The sequence below is a fragment of the Gobio gobio genome, assembly GCF_949357685.1.
Source record: "Gobio gobio genome assembly, chromosome: 13".
Taxonomy (NCBI): domain Eukaryota; kingdom Metazoa; phylum Chordata; class Actinopteri; order Cypriniformes; family Gobionidae; genus Gobio; species Gobio gobio.
The window spans coordinates 19,218,083-19,238,795 of NC_137106.1; the positions used below are offsets into that span (position 1 = coordinate 19,218,083).

At 40.8% G+C, this 20,713-nt stretch overlaps 1 protein-coding gene across 1 annotated transcript in view; it reads right to left on the reverse strand.

Moving 5' to 3' along the window:
* tmem121aa (transmembrane protein 121Aa) overlaps positions 1-20,374 on the reverse strand; it is a 56,961-nt gene extending 36,587 nt beyond the window's left edge. Inside the window, exon 1 of the mRNA XM_079833152.1 lies at positions 20,162-20,374. The gene's annotated coding sequence lies outside the window, so the exon portion shown is untranslated. The remainder of the gene's footprint in view (positions 1-20,161) is intronic.
* Between the last annotated feature and the right edge of the window lie 339 nt (positions 20,375-20,713).

Genomic DNA, 20,713 nt, shown 5'->3' on the forward strand with positions numbered 1-20,713 from the left:
GGCACGCACAGATATGAGAATGGTGTGTATGGACTTATCTAACGCTGGGGGATATGGGGAATAAGATAAAGTCCCAAAAAGTAGACGTGTTCCTTTAAGGGATGTACAATATGTTCATGCGAATAAGGCATTAATATTTGCTTTATAAGTAATAATAAACAGCCAATATCCTAATGTGCATACTAATAAGCAACTAGTTCATGGTGAGAATTGTACACTAAAATAAAGTGTTACCAAATAAAGTGTTACCAAAGGCTCAACCCAGGATTTGGGTAGAAAAAATAACCTTAGAGTTAAGTTGCTTGTAATTATATATAATTTACTGTTATTACCATAGTAAGTACATGTAATAACGTGTAACAACGTCACCTTAAAATAAAATTTTCCTAAATTATTCCTGCGATAGTAAAGATTCATTGTCACATGATCCTCCAGAAATCATTCTAATGCTGATTTGGTGCTCAAGAAAACAGTTGCATATTATTTTTGTAGAATCCGTGATACATTTTTTCAGGAGTTGGAATGTTCTGATGAACAGGATTTATTTGAAACAGAAATCTTTTGTTACATTATAAACATCTGTACTGTTACTGTTGATTAGTTTAATACATCCTTGTTGAATAAAAGTCTTAATTTCCCTCCAAACTCGCCAAAAAGACGAGTTAGCAGTTTGAATCAGAATACACTGCCCTATTTAATTAACAGCGTAACTTAGGGGAGAGATTTTTTATATGTCATAATTTGTAAGCAGCTATAATGAATCATAATCAAATCGAAATTAATTGTTTTCTAATGGATACCCATGTAGGGAACAGCACATTCCAGGGCCCAGTTTTACGGCTGGGCCCCACTCCAACTGTGAAGAAGTTTTCGATTGGAGCTTGGTGGACTAGCACAAAAAACACCATCAGATAAGGATGCTAGGACAACTGACAGACACTTCAAGCACGGGAAGGACAGGACTTCTCATTGGTCCACAGGCAGTTTCTGGCCCGCACCCAGTCATGAGACTAATCCCTAAGGTATGAGCCAACCACCATAAAAATTCAAGACTTTTTGGATGCAAGAGCAGTGGCTGAAACAAAGGTCCATCCAAACCATTCATGTTTAGAAACCTTAAACTACACATCCATTTCAAACTTATTCAGGGAAATAAGTATTCTCAGTGACAGCTATTCATCTGGTGAGACAAAAGATACACTGTTCTAAGTCTCCCATCTAGAGAGACTGTAGCAGATACGCCGTCCTGGGTCTCCAACGTGCAAAGGTGAGACAGTGACAATTACAGCACGGGACGAGTCTCTATGCCAGAGAGACAAAAGTGGATCGACAAAGTTCTGAGTGTCTCGCCCAGACATACAGACACATTTGCAACAAGGTTAAGCTCAGGAGAGCAAACCTTCACTTCAAAGTCCCCTTGTCTGCGTGTTTCAGATTTTTAAGAACCTTCTGTACCTACTTCAGGGCCTCAGATTTCAGGATCCTTTTCAGATTCCGGCACCTTTCCCCTCTTTGTTGGACTGCTCATTCAACCATGAAACATAAATATCACTTTACCAAACCTCTTTCCAGAGACCATGGCATTGTTGTATATTATCCGTAAATTATTTTCTAATCTACATTAGGTAATATAGCTGATGCTATAGTTCATAAATAATAATCTTTCCTTAATATGTTTGATGCATAATAAGGTTCTTCAGCTTATTAGTTTCAGAGAAACAACATCATTAATGTTAAAGATAATGTTACTCTGCCATATAGCCACAGCCAACTTAATCACTTGCATTATTAGTAGTATTTGTTTATCTATAGTATTTATCTTTTTATTCATAAAATGCATTTTATTACAGGTGTCTTCCTTGTGGATATGCATTATATCCACAAGGAAGAAACAAGTGTAATAAAATGCATTTTATGAACAAAAAGATAAATACTATAGATAAACAAATACTATGAGATTTCATAAACCTGTAGAGCCTCTTCTGCATTAGAAGAGGCTCTAAAGGTTTATGAAATCTCACAAACTCCCACCAATTTACATAATTGTATTTTTTCAACAATAATGCCCTTTTGAAGCCTAAATCGCTACACCCAGTCCTATGCTTGAGTCATATCTAGGAAGCAGAATATCATAGAGATTTAGGGGTGGGCTTTTTTGACTTTAGCAACCACATTTAACAACTTTAGCAAGCACTAAATGTATTTAGCATCATGATGGTGCAGCACTAAATGTATTCAAATTTAGTTGAATAAGTGCAAGCTGAAGCTGTATGTAGACAAGAATCAGAGCATCAAAATCACAAGACAGGGTTAATTTACTAAATCCCAAAGGCACTTTCTAAAAGCAATATCAGACGAAGACATTTCACACCATTTAACCAAAACAAAGATCTTTGACAGTAATATTTTTCATAGAAAAACAGAAAATTCAAGGTCCCTTATCGCAACAATTATTCGCAAAAGACTTGACACTTTCTACATGGAAATCTATCAAGTCTGAATGCAGCCCTGCAAAATAAGGGCTTCCCGTGAGAGTTTTCAAGTCCATGGAAAGCTTTTGTCAAAAACAGCTGTTTTTTCAGCATTTACCCCTTAACCGATTGATTTGCCTTTTCAAATGCTGCCATTTGATTTCATTTCACTGGAAGTGGAAACACCTCTCTTAATAAGCTGCACTCTCCTCATGCTGTGCACTACTCTGTGAAAAAAGAAAACAAGAGGGATTTCAAACAAAGCATTTATGTGTGTTTGACCCCCTTTAACCTTCAGAACTGCTTTAATTCTACGTGGCATTGATTCAACAAGGTGCTGAAAGCATTCTTTATTATATTATTGTTCTTTATTATAATATTGCAGTTGATGGAGATTTGTGGGATGCACATCCAGGGCATGGAGCTCCCGTTCCACCACATCCCAAAGATGCTCTATTGGGTTGAGATCTGGTGACTGTGGGGGCCATTTTAGTACAGTGAACTCATTGTCATGTTCAAGAAACCAATTTGAAATGATTCAAGCTTTGTGAAATGGTGCATTATCCTGCTGGAAGTAGCCATCAGAGGATGGGTACATGGTGGTCATCAGAGGTGGACAAAGTACACAACTCCATTACTTGAGTAAAAATAAAAATACTATTGGTTAAATATTACTCCATTACAAGTGAAATTAGTAAAGATAGATATTGTTACTTAAGTAAAAGTACAGAAGTACTTGCTTTTAAAAGTACTTAAGTATCAAAAGTAAAAGTAAATGCATTATTTTATTATTGTTGCATTGTTGTATTAATGCACTGTTCCATCATGGTGGTTTAAGCCAGTCAGTCTTGCTCCATCTGACATGCTAGCATATCTTGAACTCATTTAAATACTTGTTTAAAAGTTACAAAGCTCTTATCAAAGTCAATATCATACTAGAAAATAAAGGTTTCTACATTGTGTTTATTTGACAGGATTATGTAAAAACATATTTCTGAAAGGACTTCAGTTAACATTATTAGCTCAACTGCACTTTTGCATGCTAACTAACATCATTGTCGAATGTTACCTATGCGTTAGCACTGTATCCACAAGGCTAAGGCAACTTGGCGGGTAAATCTATAAAAATCATTTGACCAATCATACTTCATACCAGTGTTAATTTTGACAGCAAATTTGGATTTAGTTTTAGTCAGTCTTTTGACTATAACATTTTAGGCATCTGAATTGTTTTAGTTTTAGTCTAGTAAGATTTTAGTTTTCAATAGACTAAAATTCAGTACTTGTGATCTGGCGTCTGAGAGGCAGCTTTCTGTGTGCACTGCGTCTGGGAACTGCAGCCTTCTATTTTGCCATCAATTGATTGGTGTTCAAAAAATACTTGGAAATCATTGAACTTCCTGTGATCCTACAAGAGTGATTACTGATAGGCTGTCTGCCAAAAAAAAGGGAAAAAAAACGAATCACGTTTTAAAGAAGAAAACAAATCATTCACTGACTTTCAAAGTGGCTACGACTTTCTACTTCGAGGACCTTGATAGAAATGTAATGGAGTAAAAAGTACGATATTTGTCTTTCAAATGTAGTGAAGTAAAAGTCATAAGTTTCCAGAAAAAAATACTACTCAAGGAAAGTACAGATACTCAAAAAGTGTTCTTAAGTACAGTACTCAAGTAAATGTACTTAGTTACTGTCCACCTCTGGTGGTCATAAAGGGATGGACATGGTCAGAAACAATGCTCAGGTAGGCCGTGGCATTTAAACGATGCCCAATTGGCACTAAGGGGCCTAAAGTGTGCCAAGAAAACATCCCCCACACCATTACATCACCACCACCAGCCTGCACAGTGATAACAAGGCATGATGGATCCATGTTCTCATTCTGTTTACGCCAAATTCTGACTCTACCATCTGAATGTCTCAACAGAAATTGAGACTCATCAGACCAGGCAACATTTTTCCAGTCTTCAACTGTCCAATTTTGGTGAGCTTGTGCAAATTGTAGCCTCTTTTTCCTATTTGTAGTGGAGATGAGTGATACCCTGTGGGGTCTTCTGCTGTTGTAGCCCATCCGCCTCAAGGTTGTGCGTGTTGTGGCTTAAAAAATGCTTTGCTGCATACCTTGGTTGTAACGAGTGGTTATTTCAGTCAAAGTTGCTCTTCTATCAGCTTGAATCAGTCGGCCCATTCTCCTCTGACCTCTAGCATCAACAAGGCATTTTCGCCCACAGGACTGCCGCATACTGGATGTTTTTCACTTTTCACACCATTCTTTGTAAACCCTAGAAATGGTTGTGCGTGAAAATCCCAGTAACTGAGCAGATTGGGAAATACTCCGGCCCGTCTGGCACCAACAACCATGCCACGCTCAAAATTGCTTAAAGGGTTAGTTCACCCAAAAATGAAATTTCTTCCATTAATGACTCACCCCAATGTTGTTCCACACCCGTAAGACCTCCGTTCATCCTCGGAACACAGTTTAAGATATTTTAGATTTAGTCCGAGGGCTTTCAGTCCTTTGAATGTAAGTGTAAGCACACTTTGCTGTCCACGTCCAGAAAGGTAATGAAAACATCCTCAAAGTAGTCCATATGTGACATCATTTGGTTAGTTAGACTCTTTTGAAGCGTCGACAATACATTTTGGTCCAAAAATCCGCGTTCACGTGCCACAGTGACGCTGCTGACGTAAGACGCTGTGACGTGTTATCTGGTGCGATAGCAGGGGTGCGATAGCAGATACCAGATAACACGTCACAGCGTTTTACGTCAGCTGCGTCACTGTGGCGCGTGAACGCGGATTTTTGGACCAAAATGTATTGTCGGATTCAAACTAAACCGGAAGAGAAGACAATGCTTAATAAAGTCTTAGTTTTTGTTATTTTTGGACCAAAATTTATTGTCGACACTTCAGAAGAGTCTAACTAACCAAATTATGTCACATATGGACTACTTTGATGATGTTTTCATTACCTTTCTGGACGTGGACAGCAAAGTGTGCTTACACTTACATTCAAAGGACTGAAAGCCCTCGGACTAAATCTAAAATATCTTAAACTGTGTTCCGAGGATGGTCGGAGGGTGTGGAACAACATTGGGGTGAGTCATTAATGGAAGAAATTTCATTTTTGGGTGAACTAACCCTTTAAATCACCTTTCTTTCCCATTCTGTCATTCAGTTTGGAGTTCAGGAGATTGTCTTGACCAGGACCACACCCCTAAATGCATTGAAGCAACTGCCATGTGATTGGTTGATTAGATAATTGCATTAATGAGAAATTGAACAGGTGTTCCTTATAATCCTTTAGGTGAGTGTAGGTGTTGGTCTCTCTTTGGTGTTAAGACTTTGGTTCAGATCCTTATTCCAAGGTATTCTGATAACACATAAAGATCAGACCACTCATAGTGAAAGATGTAAAACTTTATTTAATACTCAGATTTTCAGAATACTCCTTTTTAAGAACTACAGCTGTGCTACTTTGTTCTTGTCTCACTTCTCTCTCTGATATTTTTCCTTTAACATCTTCTTGACACTCCAGTCAATTAATCCTAACATCACTTCCTTGTAAGTATTCTCAGGCCAGCTCATTCTAATCTGTATCTCTCTCACATTCAAAAAGTTTTCAGCTTTTTACAGTTTCCTAAACCACAGGTTTTGAAACTTTTTGATGCCAAAACCATCAAATATGATAAAATATAAAGAGAGCTATATATTTTCATGTACAAAAATGAAGACAATATATTACACATCAGAAGACTTGAAATATACAGCGTTTTGTCATATGTTGGAGCTCGACACTTATTTTCATTTGAAAAAAACACCAACAACAAAACAAGCCTGGACATGGACAGTCTACACCTCTTTCTCAAAAGAAATAAAGTCATACATACAACAACATCAAGGTGAGTAAATGATGACAGGATTTTCATTTTAGCATGAATTATTCTTTTAATAGCTTTATCTCGTCTAGAATAGTGAATCAAGCTCTAAAATCACTTCCTTACAACTTCATTCTGAGATATTAGAATAGATATTAGATATTAGAATGCAGACCCTGTCTCACTGGCAGGATTTATCTTTTAATTTCCCGGCTGCATTGTTCCACTGTCTCAGTCATTCCCATGGGAATCTCAGCCACAGAATCAGGCAAAGGCAAGAGGCGAGACCCAGAAAGCTCTAGCGCTTACTATTTATGTCTTTCTGGTTGGAGATGACAGTGAGGCTTTAAACTGCAGAACTTAGGCAAGCCGGGCATTGGGAGTCTTCTCACGTCCATGAGATTCTTTATCTCAGCGTGACACAACTGTCCCCAGTGCTGTGCTAAGAAGGAGAAGAGAGTATCTCTTCTCTTCCACTCTTGTGCCTCCTGTACTCTGTTCACATAAGAGCTGGCGTTTTGAGCAAGCCAAGGTGTTTGCCGCACAACAGCTTAGACACGTTAAAGAGAGACGGAGGACTAGGATTGTGTACAGCTGAAAGACTAGAGACCGATACGGCCCACAGTGACTGAGGAACATATATGTTACCTTTTAGGACCACTACTTAAAGGGATAGTTCACCCAAAAATGAAAATTCTGTCATCATTTACACACCCTCAAGTTGTTCCAAACCTGTATGAGTTTCTTTGTTCTTCTGAACACAAAAGAAGATATTTAGAAGAATGTTTGTAACAAAGCAGATGACTACCATAGTATTTTTTCCCTACTATGGTAGTCAATGGTTGCTCTCTCTGCTTGGTTACAAACATTCTTCAAAATATCTTATTTTGTGTTCAGCAGAACAAAGAAACTCATACAGGTTTGGAACAACTTGAGGGTGAGTAAATGATGACAGAATTTTCCTTTTTGGGTGAAATATCCCTTTAAAGGTGCACTATGTAACTATTTTTGTTCACAATAAACAAAATTTAAATGTGTCAATATACCATCAATCCTTCTTCTAAACGTGTTTTTGTCTTATCCCAATTCACTATAGTAAGCCTGTTATAAGTGTTTATATTTTAGACTGAGCAGGAAGCTTTTCATGCAAAATTGAGTACTTAGGCCCGCGTGTCCACCACTATGTCTTGCTGTGAGTGTTTTGGCGGCGCAGGGTTTTTTTCAGTTGAGACGCATTGTTTGCTATGATACAAAAAATCTGTGGAAGTGTTACTAGCATCTCATTTCACAGATTATTTCTGTATCGATCCTATATAAAAATGCTGATACAATGTAAAGTTTTTATGCTTCTTCTTGTTATCTGTTGACGTTGTACAAGCAGAATGTGGCGGTTGGTCTGTGTTGTATTTGTCCTGCCCTCCCTCCACTGTGATTGGTCAGCTGGGTAAAAAGTGACAGTGATGAGCGCTGCGTTTTACTCAAAGTTGAGCATTCTTCAACTCTCGGCAACCACTAAAGAATGCAGAATGCTCAGCGCTTGAGCGTGAAATAGACGCTCGTTATGCTCCTGCCGTTTTAAAATGTGGCGCTTTTTTTTTTTTTTAAAGGTCCCATGAAATGTTCATTTTATGAGGTTTTTTAACATTAATATGAGTTCCCCTAGCCTGTATATGGTCCCCTGTCACGAACGCTATGGTGAAAAAAAGGGGTGAGGACTCAAAATGCAGGTGAACATGAATTTTATTAACCAAAGAAACATAAACACAAAACAAAAACCCACTATGGGGTAAAAATCAAACATCAAACAGAGACAAACCAGGGACCGAGATCAGGGACAAGAATCAGGAACCAGAATACCTCCACACGTAACATAGACAACATAAACGCCCAGGACTGAAAATGGAAGGAGACTAAATAGCAGACAAACAAGGCAGGTAACAAGGGACACCAGGTGGAGCAAATTAACTAATAATCAGATAACGAGGGGTGGGGTCAAGACAGATGACAGGCGCACACAGGACAGAAATAAACCAAAACACCATGTGCTACACAGGACAAGACAGACATGTGACACTACCCCCTCTCCAAGGAGCGGCTTCCAGACGCTCCATCAGAACCCAAAGAGGGACAGACCAGGGCGGGACGGGAGGGACAGACCAGGGCGGGACGGGAGGGACAGACGGCCAGGGCGGGATGGGAGGGACAGGCGGCCGGGGGGGCAGCCCGCAGAGTTCAGGCGGCCGGGGAGGCGGCCCACAGAGTTCAGGCGGCCGGGGAGGCGGCCCACAGAGTTCAGGCGGCCGGGGAGGCGGCGCGCAGCGTTCAGGCGGCCGGGGAGGCGGCCCGCAGAGTTCAGGCGGCCCGCAGAGTTCAGGCAGCCCGCAGAGTTCAGACGGCCGGGGAGGCGGCCCGCAGAGTTCAGGCGGCCCGCAGAGTTCAGGCGGCCGGGGAGGCGGCCCGCAGAGTTCAGGCGGCCGGGGAGGCGGCACGCAGAGTTCAGGCGGCCGGGGAGACGGCCCGCAGAGTTCAGGCGGCCGGGGGTGCTTGGGCAGAGCAGGGCGCCTGGGCGGCTCGGACAGAGCAGGACGCCGGGTCGGCACGGGCAGAGCAGGGCGTCTGGGTGGCACGGGCAGAGCAGGACGCCGGGTCGGCGCGGGCAGAGCAGGGCGTCTGGGTGGCACGGGCAGAGCAGGACGCCGGGTCGGCGCAGGCAGAGCAGGGCGTCTGGGTGGCACGGGCAGAGCAGGACGCCGGGTCGGCGCAGGCAGAGCAGGGCGCCTGGGCGGCTCGGACAGAGCAGGACGCCGGGTCGGCACGGGCAGAGCAGGGCGTCTGGGTGGCACGGGCAGAGCAGGACGCCGGGTCGGCGCGGGCAGAGCAGGGCGTCTGGGTTGCACGGGCAGAGCAGGACGCCGGGTCGGCGCAGGCAGAGCAGGACGCCGGGTCGGAGCGGGCAGAGCAGGGCGCCGGGTCGGAGCGGGCAGAGCAAGGCGCCGGGTCGGAGCGGGCAGAGCAAGGCGCCGGGTCGGAGCGGGCAGAGCAAGGCGCCGGGTCGGAGCGGGCAGAGCAAGGCGCCGGGTCGGAGCGGGCAGAGCAAGGCGCCGGGTCGGAGCGGGCAGAGCAGGGCGCCGGGTCGGAGCGGGCAGAGCAGGGCGCCGGGTTGGCATGGGTGGAACACGGACCACCAGAACAGCCTTCCTCCTCCGTTTCGGAACAGGGACCACCGGAACATGCAGCACCGAAACACGGACCACCGGAATAAGGTCCACCGGAACATGATCCACCGGACCTGGGACCACCGGAACACGACCCACTGGACCTGGGACCACCGGACCACGATCCACCGGAACACGATGCACCGGAACTGGGACCACCGGAACTGGGACCACTGGAACAGGCATGGAGGGAGCCTTTCTCCTCCTCCTCCTCCTCCTCCTCCGTTTTGAGACCACCGAAACAGGGACCACCGGAACAGGGACCAGCGGAACAGGGACCAGCGGAACAGGGACCACCGGAACTGGGACAATGGTCATTGGAGGGCTGGGGTCAAGATAGTCTATGAACTCCCAGAAGCCAAAAACCCCCATCCTCCCCATCTCCTCCGGAGTGAGGGGCATGTCCAGACAAAGATTAAAAACCTCCTTGGTCTCTGCCTCACTCAGGTCCAAGTGATCGATCTCAATGAGGAAGACCCGAGCAAACCTCCTCACATCAGCTCCCTGCTGACGTAGATAACGGGAGTTCACATACCACATAGCCTCTAGGTGGGTGACAGGTTCCATGGAGAGAAACAGAAAAAACAACTGCTGAGTTATGGTTATGTTATGCGGTTATGTTCTGTCACGAACGCTATGGTGAAAAAAAGGGGTGAGGACTCAAAATGCAGGTGAACATGAATTTTATTAACCAAAGAAACATAAACACAAAACAAAAACCCACTATGGGGTAAAAATCAAACATCAAACAGAGACAAACCAGGGACCGAGATCAGGGACAAGAATCAGGAACCAGAATACCTCCACACGTAACATTGACAACATAACCGCCCAGGACTGAAAATGGAAGGAGACTAAATAGCAGACAAACAAGGCAGGTAACAAGGGACACCAGGTGGAGCAAATTAACTAATAATCAGATAACGAGGGGTGGGGTCAAGACAGATGACAGGCGCACACAGGACAGAAATAAACCAAAACACCATGTGCTACACAGGACAAGACAGACATGTGACATCCCCAAGTGGCTATAAATTTGATAGGTGTAAACCAAGTTCTGGGTGTCCTGCTCTGCCTTTGAGAAAATGAAAGCTCAGACGAGCTGATCTGGAATCTTCCCTGTATGTCGTCATATGAGGAAAGGTTACCACCCCTTTCTCTGCTTTGCCCGCCCAGAGAATTTGGAGAAAATGGATTCCGTTTATTTTAGTCGCAATGTCAGCACAGGCTTTACAAACAGACTTTTACGATATGGATTCGGCAGCACCGCCACAAACAGTGAGTAACAGTGTTCATTAATTCCTGATCTGTGATCAGTGATTTCTGTTTATTCAAGTTCACACAGACTTTCTTTCTAAATTGTTTAATACCGTTTATGCATCAGTGAATCAAGCCAGTGACTAAACGACCAACTTCGCATCGTTTCTGTTAGTAGCATGAAACAAATCTGTTATTTAAAGTGTGTTAAACTACAGAGAGCGATCAAAGAACACTCTCTTTATAATGTTCGAAGCTGTTAATCACACGTCGCGAGTGTATCTGCACACTTGCCCAAACTGCCGTTAATATGAATGACGCTGTTATGCTGCACAACGAAGCTCTTAATGTATTCATTTCAATATTGTGTTTGCTATTAGTTGCGGTCAAAGCATTTTGTGAGAGAAAACGCGCTGCAATGACGAGATCACTGCATTCACGCGATCAACAGACTGCATGTGTACTCAATGCTCATCACTGGAGCCTTTCATGTGATGGGAAAAGATCTAAACATAATGCTACAATCAACACTTTCATGATTCGTTTATCTCGACAGCTGTAATGGTTAAAAAAAAATTGTAAAAGTATTCGAGAGGGGTTCCACATGTTCGTAGAATAAGACTGGGTTGGTGTGACTGGGACTCGTGTTTATTCATAACTCTCAGACACAAACAAAATAAACACGTGCTGACAGCGCTCTCAACAAATCAGTACAATAACAACTTTCTCAGCAATCTTTCTCCATCTCTCTGGTCCACATGCAGTCCGTCTCTCTCTCTGGCAGCGCTTGCAGACCTCGCTAAACCACGCCCCATTGCCACATAATCTAATACTCATTTCAAATGCAAAGATGTCAGCCAATCACAACAGTGGGCGTTTACACTGAAGTCTCACAGCAGACACGCCCCTTCAAACAGAAAATTCAAGCCAGACGGCTAATATCAAGATAGAAAAAATACCTTTTATTTCTAAATTATGACATTTTGTGATGTAAAAATCATACTAACAATATAAGTACACCTCAGGAAACATTATAAAATAATAATAAAAATCCACGCCATGGGACCTTTAAACGCTTTGGTGGAAACACAGCCTTACGTCAATCGTCCGTGCATGTCTCGTCATATCCGTAAATAGAGAAAAGTTTCTCCTGCTACTTTGACGGTTATGTGAGAGAGACATAGGTTAGTTTTCACAATGAGCGAGAAAGGTTGAATCTTGAATCACAGCAGAGAGAGCAACCATAGAATACCATAGTATTTTCCCCCCTACTATGGTAGTCAATGGTTGCTCTATCTGCTTGGTTACAAACATTCTTCAAAATATCTTCTTTTTTGTTCAGCAGAACAAAGAAACTCATACAGGTTTGGAACAACTTGAGGGGGAGTAAATTATGACAGAATTTTCATTTTTGGGTGAACTATCCCTTTAATTGTAAAGCATTATCTATTGTGGAGAATCATTTCAGTATGGGTTGTTGAAGCACTGTGCTGGAATTTATTTTCAAGGAAGTATCGTGTTCATTAATGGGTGTAGCTACAGTAACACCTTCAGCTAGTCAGCTTGAGATCCTTTCCATCTAAACTGCTTATATCTCTTAATCCTAGTGAACGTTTTATAAACAGTTGGAAAACCATATTCATCCAGAGCCGAAACACAACCAAAATAATGTGCTTCAGTAAAATGCACACAGCTTTGTTTTTTAACCACTAGTCAAAAGTTACATAGTGTACCTTTTAAAATCCAAAATCATTCTGCCATTTACTTCTCCACAAGAACAAAACGTAGGTTTTGACTGCATTATGGTTCACATTTACATTTCTTGCTGAAGGGTCTAATAAAAATGTTTTAATTATGTTCATGATATTTACCTAAGCAGGTGGCTACAGAATTAATGCTTTAGGAGCATCATATTTTATTCAACCACATGGGGGAAGTTGTGTATGGAATGACACTGCAATACAGATTAATTATCAGAAGCCTGATGAACATAACCAAATATTTAAAGGGATAGTTCACCCAAAAATATAACATTTTGTCATAATTGTATGACTTTCTTTTTTCAGTAGAACACAAAAGGAGATGTTTAGAAGAATGTTCATGCTGCTCTTTTCCACACGATGAACCAGGGGACCAGGGGATGTCAAGCTCCAAAAATGATTTGTGTGAGAAATAGAATAAAATTGAAAGTATTATTCACAAAAAAAGCTTGCTTGACTGCTGTGGTCGCCATTTATTTTCACTGTATGGAATGTCCTTATATAAACTCTCTGATTGTGGTCCACAGAAAAAAAGAAAGTAAAACTCGCAAGGGTTAGTAAATAATTGCAATCTATAATTGGGTGAACTGTCCCTTTAAGCGTCATCATTTGGTCCTGGATACAGGAACATAACCACAATATTCCACCATATTCTGGTAAGCGGATAATTTGTTTTTTGTTTTTTTCAGTGGTTTTACATTTTAACATAAAATTTTACAGTATTGCATTTGTTCTCCTCCAATGTTCATTATGTTGGTCTCTGATACACTTGTTAGTTTTACAAAAAAAATATATAGAGTGAATAAATATATTAGAATAATACTTTTAGCAACCCATTTGCAATGAATTAAATCCATCCCAGTAAGCTTAGAAACAGACTCATAACTAAACAAGTCTCACCATTCTCATGCTTACTCCAGTAAGAAGCAACAAATGGAGCGACTTAGAGCTCCAAATATGCTACAAAAGAGGCAGTAACCAGTGCAATCACACATTGTGGCACATAGATGTTATCTTTGCAGCCTCTGTCTCTCTCTCTGACTCACTTTATCTTTCCCTCTCCCTCTCTGAAAGGTGATTCAATTCAGGCCCCACACGCTCTTAAGCGTTCGCTGCTCTGGGTCTCCATGGTCTCTACCCTTATGCTGCTGTTATAGAAGGTCTGCACTCTCCTGTCCAGGTAGATCAAAAGAAACACCACACAGTCACGCTCCATTCAAGTGTAAATCTATAATAGCTATATTTAAGGTGACTCTGAAAGGCAGACCTATATTGCGCAGTAAGGCAAGAAATTATGTCATGTGGAATTTTTATAGTAGAAAAAAGTCCGTTTTTCAGGCCACGTGGATTTCCAAGTTTATTTCACTGACAGATATTTCTAAGGAAGAATGTGTTATGAGCTGTCATCCAGCATCAGAGAGGAGGACCAAACCTGACTAATATATCAGTCACAGCAAAATACGTTCATTCACACAGCACACGACACACAAAGGCAAGTGCACACCGAGTCGGTATGAGCTTTTCAGCTCTAAAATGACATCTCACACACTGAAAAGAACTCAATTTGCTTTGGAACATTTGTCATGTGAAAGTATGTTGGCTACTGTACCATTGTCATGATGCCAGAGAACTAATAGATGACTAGGTTGTCATGGGAACTAATGTTCAGTTGGGACAATGAATTACTCTGCTAAAATTGGACGCAGTACATTTTTTTCGGGTTTGACTAATGCTATTGATTATGGTATTTGCAAAGCAGCACTGTACTGATATTCTTAGACATTTTGTTTTGGGATTTTTCTAAACCCCTAACCCTGAGTATTACACTTCTGCAATTAATTCAGCCCAAGCCACTTTACATATAGCATTATTACATTATTAGTACATTATTATCTGTACAATTGGAGTTATATTACAAAATATCCTGGCTCTTCCAAGCTTTATAATAGCAGTGAATGGCTGTTTCTGTTTTGAAGTCTATAAAAGTGCATTTATCCATCATAAAAGTGCTCCACATGGTTTCCGGGGGGGTTAATAAAGGCCTTCTGAAGTGAAGTGATGCGTTTGTATAAGAAAAATATCCATATTTAAAACTTTACAAACTGTAATACAAACTTTCGCTAACTGTTGTGCGCACGTTCACGAACGCGGAAGCACAGAGGATAGAGCAAAAAAAAACTTGGTTCTCGCGAAAATAGCATATTCTCAACGGAGCATCCTACATCATATGCTGGAACACCAGTCTCTCGAGATTACAGTTTGTAAATTTTTAAATATAGATATTTTTCTTACACAAACGCATCGCTTCGCTTTAGAAGGCCTTTATTAACCCCCCGGAGCCATGTGGAGCACTTTTATGATGCATAAATGCAGTTTTATGATGGATAAATGCACTTTTATGGACTTCAAAACAGAAACAGCAATTGCCATTATAAAGTTTCGAAAAGCCAGGACATTTTTTTTATATAACTCCGATTGTATTCATCTGAAAGAAGAATGTCATATACACCTATGATGACTTGAGGGTGAGTAATTAAAATTTTTGGGTGAGCTATCCCTTTAACACTTGTCTGCACACCAGTTGTTGCTTCATATGATGAACAGATTTAATATAGGATTTTACTTACATATAAAAACACATACATGATGCAAATCACATTCACATATGGTAAACACGGAAGCTTGTATGTTTGTCATTGGTTTTGTCCAATTTTGAGCTTCCATGTTTATCATATGTGTGTCGATAAAGCAATCATATCTCTTTTACAATGCCTTATGACCTTTTTGGATAGTACAATTGAAGTACTTTCAATTGAGGGACCGAAACCTCTCAGGTTTCATTAAAAATATTTTATTTTGTGTTTTAAATATTAACCAAATCCTATGGGCTTGGAACAACATGAGGGTGAGTAAATTATGGCGGAATTTCATTTTTGGGTGAACTATCCCTTTAAGGTTTATTTTATTTCTAGCATTCTATGTATCCTAAATCTGCAAAATCATGTATTGTGTTTAATAGAAGTATGTGATAGAAATGGCATTGAATTTTTATTTAATGATAAGGAAATGCACATTTTATTGTATCCCACTTTGTAACAATTAAAATGGCGAATGATTTCTGATTTGAAAAATGGCCATCGATATACCACATAATTTCAAAGACTGCTTAACAATGGCTTATTTTAAAACAGTGCAATTTAAATTACTCTACTGGGCATTGCAACATCCCTCACGTCTCTAAGTAACAAAAGGTTTAAAGGGATAGTTCAAACAAAAATGAAATTTAGCCCATGATTTACTCACCCTCAAGTCATCCGAGGTGTATATGACATTCTTCTTTCAGACGAATACAATCTTGCTATTCCAAGCATTATAATAGCAGTAATGGTTGCTCTGTTTTTGAAGTCCATAAAAATTGCATCTGTCCATCAAATAACGTGCTCCACGTGGCTCCGGGGTGTTAATAAAGGCCTTCTGAAGCGAATCGATGCATTTGTGTAAGAAATGATCCATATTTAAAAATGTATTTAATTTTTTTCTATCGCTCTGCATCAGCCGTCCCCGCGCCATTACTTCCGGTGAATAAGGTCAAAAAATACATGAAAAATACCGTCGCGATCATAGAAATATACATAGATTCCTCAATAGTGCCTTCGCGGATCGGTCGTATATATTTCTTTGATTGCGCAAGTATTTTGACCATATTCGCCAGAAGTTATGGCGCTGGGAATACTAGATGACGTTCGTCTGATAAGAGGTAAAAAAATTACATAAATACTGTTCGGTTTCTCGCAGAAACCGATCGTTTCGTGTCTTAAAACATCAATGTGTCGCCACGAGCCGCTTGGTTTAATATGGATTCGTATGTCTATGTGTTTTTACTCTCATTGCTCTCATACTCTAAAATATCCCCATTGACATGCATTATACGACCATCACACTGCAACGGTTGGAGTTAAAAATCTTCATTTGTGTTCTACTGAAGAAACAAAGACACCTACATCTTGGATGCCCTGGGGGTAAGCAGATAAACATAAAAAAATTAGTTTTTGGGTGAACTATCCCTTTAAGAGCACAGATATCAGCCAATCATATCAAAGCTGTTGATATATAAAGTTCCACATATTTTCACATTATCTATTTGCCAATTTATGTTACTTAGACTGTTTATGTGCTTATCTAACTTATGCGTTATGCACTTCACCGATAAATTCTGAACATTACTGCAGAATATTAAACATTCCTCTCTTGTACTTCAGCACTGCATAAACTGTTTATTGGAATTGTGGAGGTTTACTGTTACCTTGGGAGCAACTCACCAAGTCACCTTCCTTCTAAGAAGTTGTTTACGTGGCAGAGGAACTCAATTCGGATTTTGATATAGTTAACAGTGCACTGGAGGTATGCGTGATCACATATGATGACGACTAGAACAATCTAGAATGACAGCTACCCCTTAAAATCCTTCCAGGATAATGCAACACACACTCTAGTATAGAGTAATCCAACTTTTTCTCTAATGAGCACAAACAGTCCATCTTAACCACCATTCCACAGTGCTGAAGGGCTGTGCATGTGCATTCAGCTTGCTGCCTCGTGGGCACTGCTGCATTGTTTGATGTGAGCATCCAGGCCTCCGACTGATGCAAAACTCAGTGGAAAGGCCTCCATCCAGCTAACCCCAGTCAAATGCTTCACTTCACAAAATGGCCTTGCCAGCTGTCCATGCTGACATTGTGTCAGTAATTAGCCAGCAGGGGGTTTGGACTGGCAGGGAGGCAGTTAAGCTTGTCTGCCTGCAAATGGAAGTGGTCATGTCACACTTATGAAACCCCGAGGGAGATTAGAAACATACAGGTGGAACTTCCGTGGCCGCGGTGAGAATGTACCGGTCATACCGATGTCCTGATAATGGACAGGGCAGTGGAGGGGGTGTGACACTCTAAAGAACCAATTCGGCTTTTATGCACAGGAAGTGAGATAAAGTACTGATTTGCCTGCAGCAAAGCCTTGGCAATTTTGTGTGCCATAATCATATCAATGGGAGAGGTCCCTTAGAGTCTTCATGAAACTGACCCTGTCTTTTCTGGTCTATTTGTGAACAATTCATCTTTGCACATTATTTCAAAGAAAAATAATATTTATCCCCATGCCTTGCTCGTCTAATCACCTGGCTCAGTTGCAGTATATAATGACCAATTTTCAAAATCCAATCAATTTCTGATGGGGGTCAAAAAAACCATCCCATCCCACGATGCTTTTTTTCTTGCCAAATTTTCAGCTAAATCTCCAAAATATTACAGAAATAAAATGTGTTGTGAATGCAATTTTACGTTGACTGTGCTAGAAATAATGTAACTGTTTTGGTTTCTTTCCCACATTAATGTCTCTAAATCGCTGAAGCAGTTTACTAATTTGCATGGGCTTACTGACTACATAAACTGTCCGGTGTGACAGGCACAGATACTCAAGCACAATAAAAAAATCACTTAGATTACATATTTCTTACTCTCAAAGATTTCAACACTGAATAATGAAACTGTGGTAAGAAGGAAATTATTAAGTGACAAAGAAGTATAATCAACAAACATCAACCAACCAGACAAGAAGAAAAAGGAGCCCTTCAAGCATTCATAAGAGAATTATACAGAGGAGTTATATCGGACAGGTAAGTTGTCATAATATTGCAGTAACTCTAAGATTTTGAATCAAAATTCCAATTACACTTTTGTATTGTATGTTTGTTTCAATGTGTTGTTCAAAACATCAAAACAACGGTTTGATTGTATGCTACTTGTGTGTTTACTGGCCAATAGGCTATATGTTCAATAGCGTTTTTGTAGCAAGGTATAAGGTATGTGCCTATATAAATAAACTGACTTTAAAAAAAAAAACTAGGCTGTCCACAAAAGTACATGCATGGTCAATAGGTGAAAGGGTTTGAGGATCTCTCAGGTTGTTTATGTGTCACGTGAGGCTCTTGGCTTACCACAGAGCACACTGCAGAGTACCATTGCCAGCAGTGTAAGTGGAAACGGATGGAGGAGTCGTTTGTAAAACCCATTTAAACCCTTCGAGGTGCTAGAATGATATTCAGTCAATGAAAACAGAAGAAAACGTCAAGATCATTGTTTGAGAGACTTGTTAGAGAAATATTGTGACTGGTATTTCGAGCCAGTGCATGGGTTTCCCTCATGGAACGTTTATGAACGAATCTTTTAAGTGAACTAATAGTTCTTGTGACTGTTTTTTCTTCCAAAAACTGACTCGCAGCTGTATTGACAGTTGAGTCTCGTTCGTGAACAAGCGTAATGAACGAGCCATTGCATTTGTGATCATGACATCAGTTCGTCATAAATTAGTTTAGTTACTAGAAGGATGAAGCTGTTAGTCTAAAAATGACGGATAAACATATTTAAAAAGGGCATGATAGAAGTACTTAATTTTTTAGACTTTGTTATAGATTGATTAAAATCATGCCCAGCAGGTTTCAAAAAGGACACATTTTTTAATATTTTGTTATAATTTGTGGCTATAGCCTGCCCTACACTCTTAAAAATGCTTGGTTGTTTCAACCAATGTTTGGGTCAAATATGGACAAACCCAACCGTTTTGTTGGGTCTGTCCATATTTGGGCCAAACATGGGTTGAAACAACCCAGCATAGAGTGTATGGTGCTTATAAATTCTTTCTCAAGTCTCACAGTAAAAAATGGTAACCTAAAAAATGTGCTTCATGTGGTACTAACATGACATAAAAATGTAATTTAATATTACTCAATCAACACAAATATATTAAGTTACATCAACAAAACTAAATGTAAGGGTAAGATCAAGTAGAATAGCCTAATCCAATTGTGTTACCACAGTGTAGATTTGTAGACACACAAATGTAATAACATAATAAATAAAACTTAATAAAAAACGATTCAAGTGAACGATTCAATTATTCGCTCATTTCATATGCTCAGCTTAATGAACCTCCAAAAACGAGTCGATGCATGAACAAATCCTTTTGGTGAATTGGATTCAAAAGATTCGTGTCACTTAGATGAATCACAACCACCATCACGAGGGGAGAAACAGTTTGATTCGTTACTTTTTAAACGTTTACATCGTGTATTAACGAGATTCACAACCAAAACTACTCAAATAATCTACACAGATCAAAAAATACCTTCTTCGACAATGGTGGCTATCATCTGTCAAAGCCAGGTATTCTGCTTTCTTCTTTCATTTAACAATCGTTAACCGATAGTTTTGCAATCTCACAATCCCATTAGTTAGCTAAAAGTGCTAGCCGTCTCATGAATTCGTGAACGGGTACTTTAGCCATAGAAACTGCTCTAAAACTCGAACCCATTAGAAGCGCCGACATAAATCACAATACTTTTTATCCACACATGTACTCAGCCAGCCATTAACTAATTGTCCTTCATGCAGTCAGTTCAATTAAGTTGATATTAATTTAGGGAGCACAACGCGCCTTATGTGCTCGCCACAGCTCATTGCACAACGGGTAATTCATGATTTTGACAGGAAACCCTCCCTCATCCGAACAGACCGTTCAGCAGACTGTACCTCTGGCATCCGCTGTCCAAGGTGCTGATCCACTCTGAGGCGAGATTGATGTTTCTAGAGTGATTTAATCCGCATCAAGCGCGCGCTGATGGAAAACAAGAGATGTCGCCTCCAAAAGAAAGCAATCCCTTGTCAAAACTAGTGAAACGCGTGTGCACCACACCACTGAGAGAGGAAATAGACACGCGCGTGCGGGCCGGTGCTCCTCAGTCCGATCCACGTTACTCTCTCTCTCTCTCTCTCTCTCTCTCTCTCTCTCTCTCTCTCTCTCTCTCTCGCTCTCTCTCTCTCTCTCTCTCTCTCTCTCTCTCTCTCTCTCTCTCTCTCTCTCTCTCTCTCTCTCGCTCCCTCTCCCTCTCTTGAATCAGTGATTCCGTCTCTTCCCTCACCCTCCCAGCAGAGAACATAATTTATTGTCAATTTGCTTATGTTGGGAGACCGTCAGCCCACTGCCCCCACTTTAGTGGACAATGCAACAGCTAAATGAAACCCCCACCAATATTGTGTGCGCGCTACATGCACTTTGGAAATCATACAGTATATATATATAGC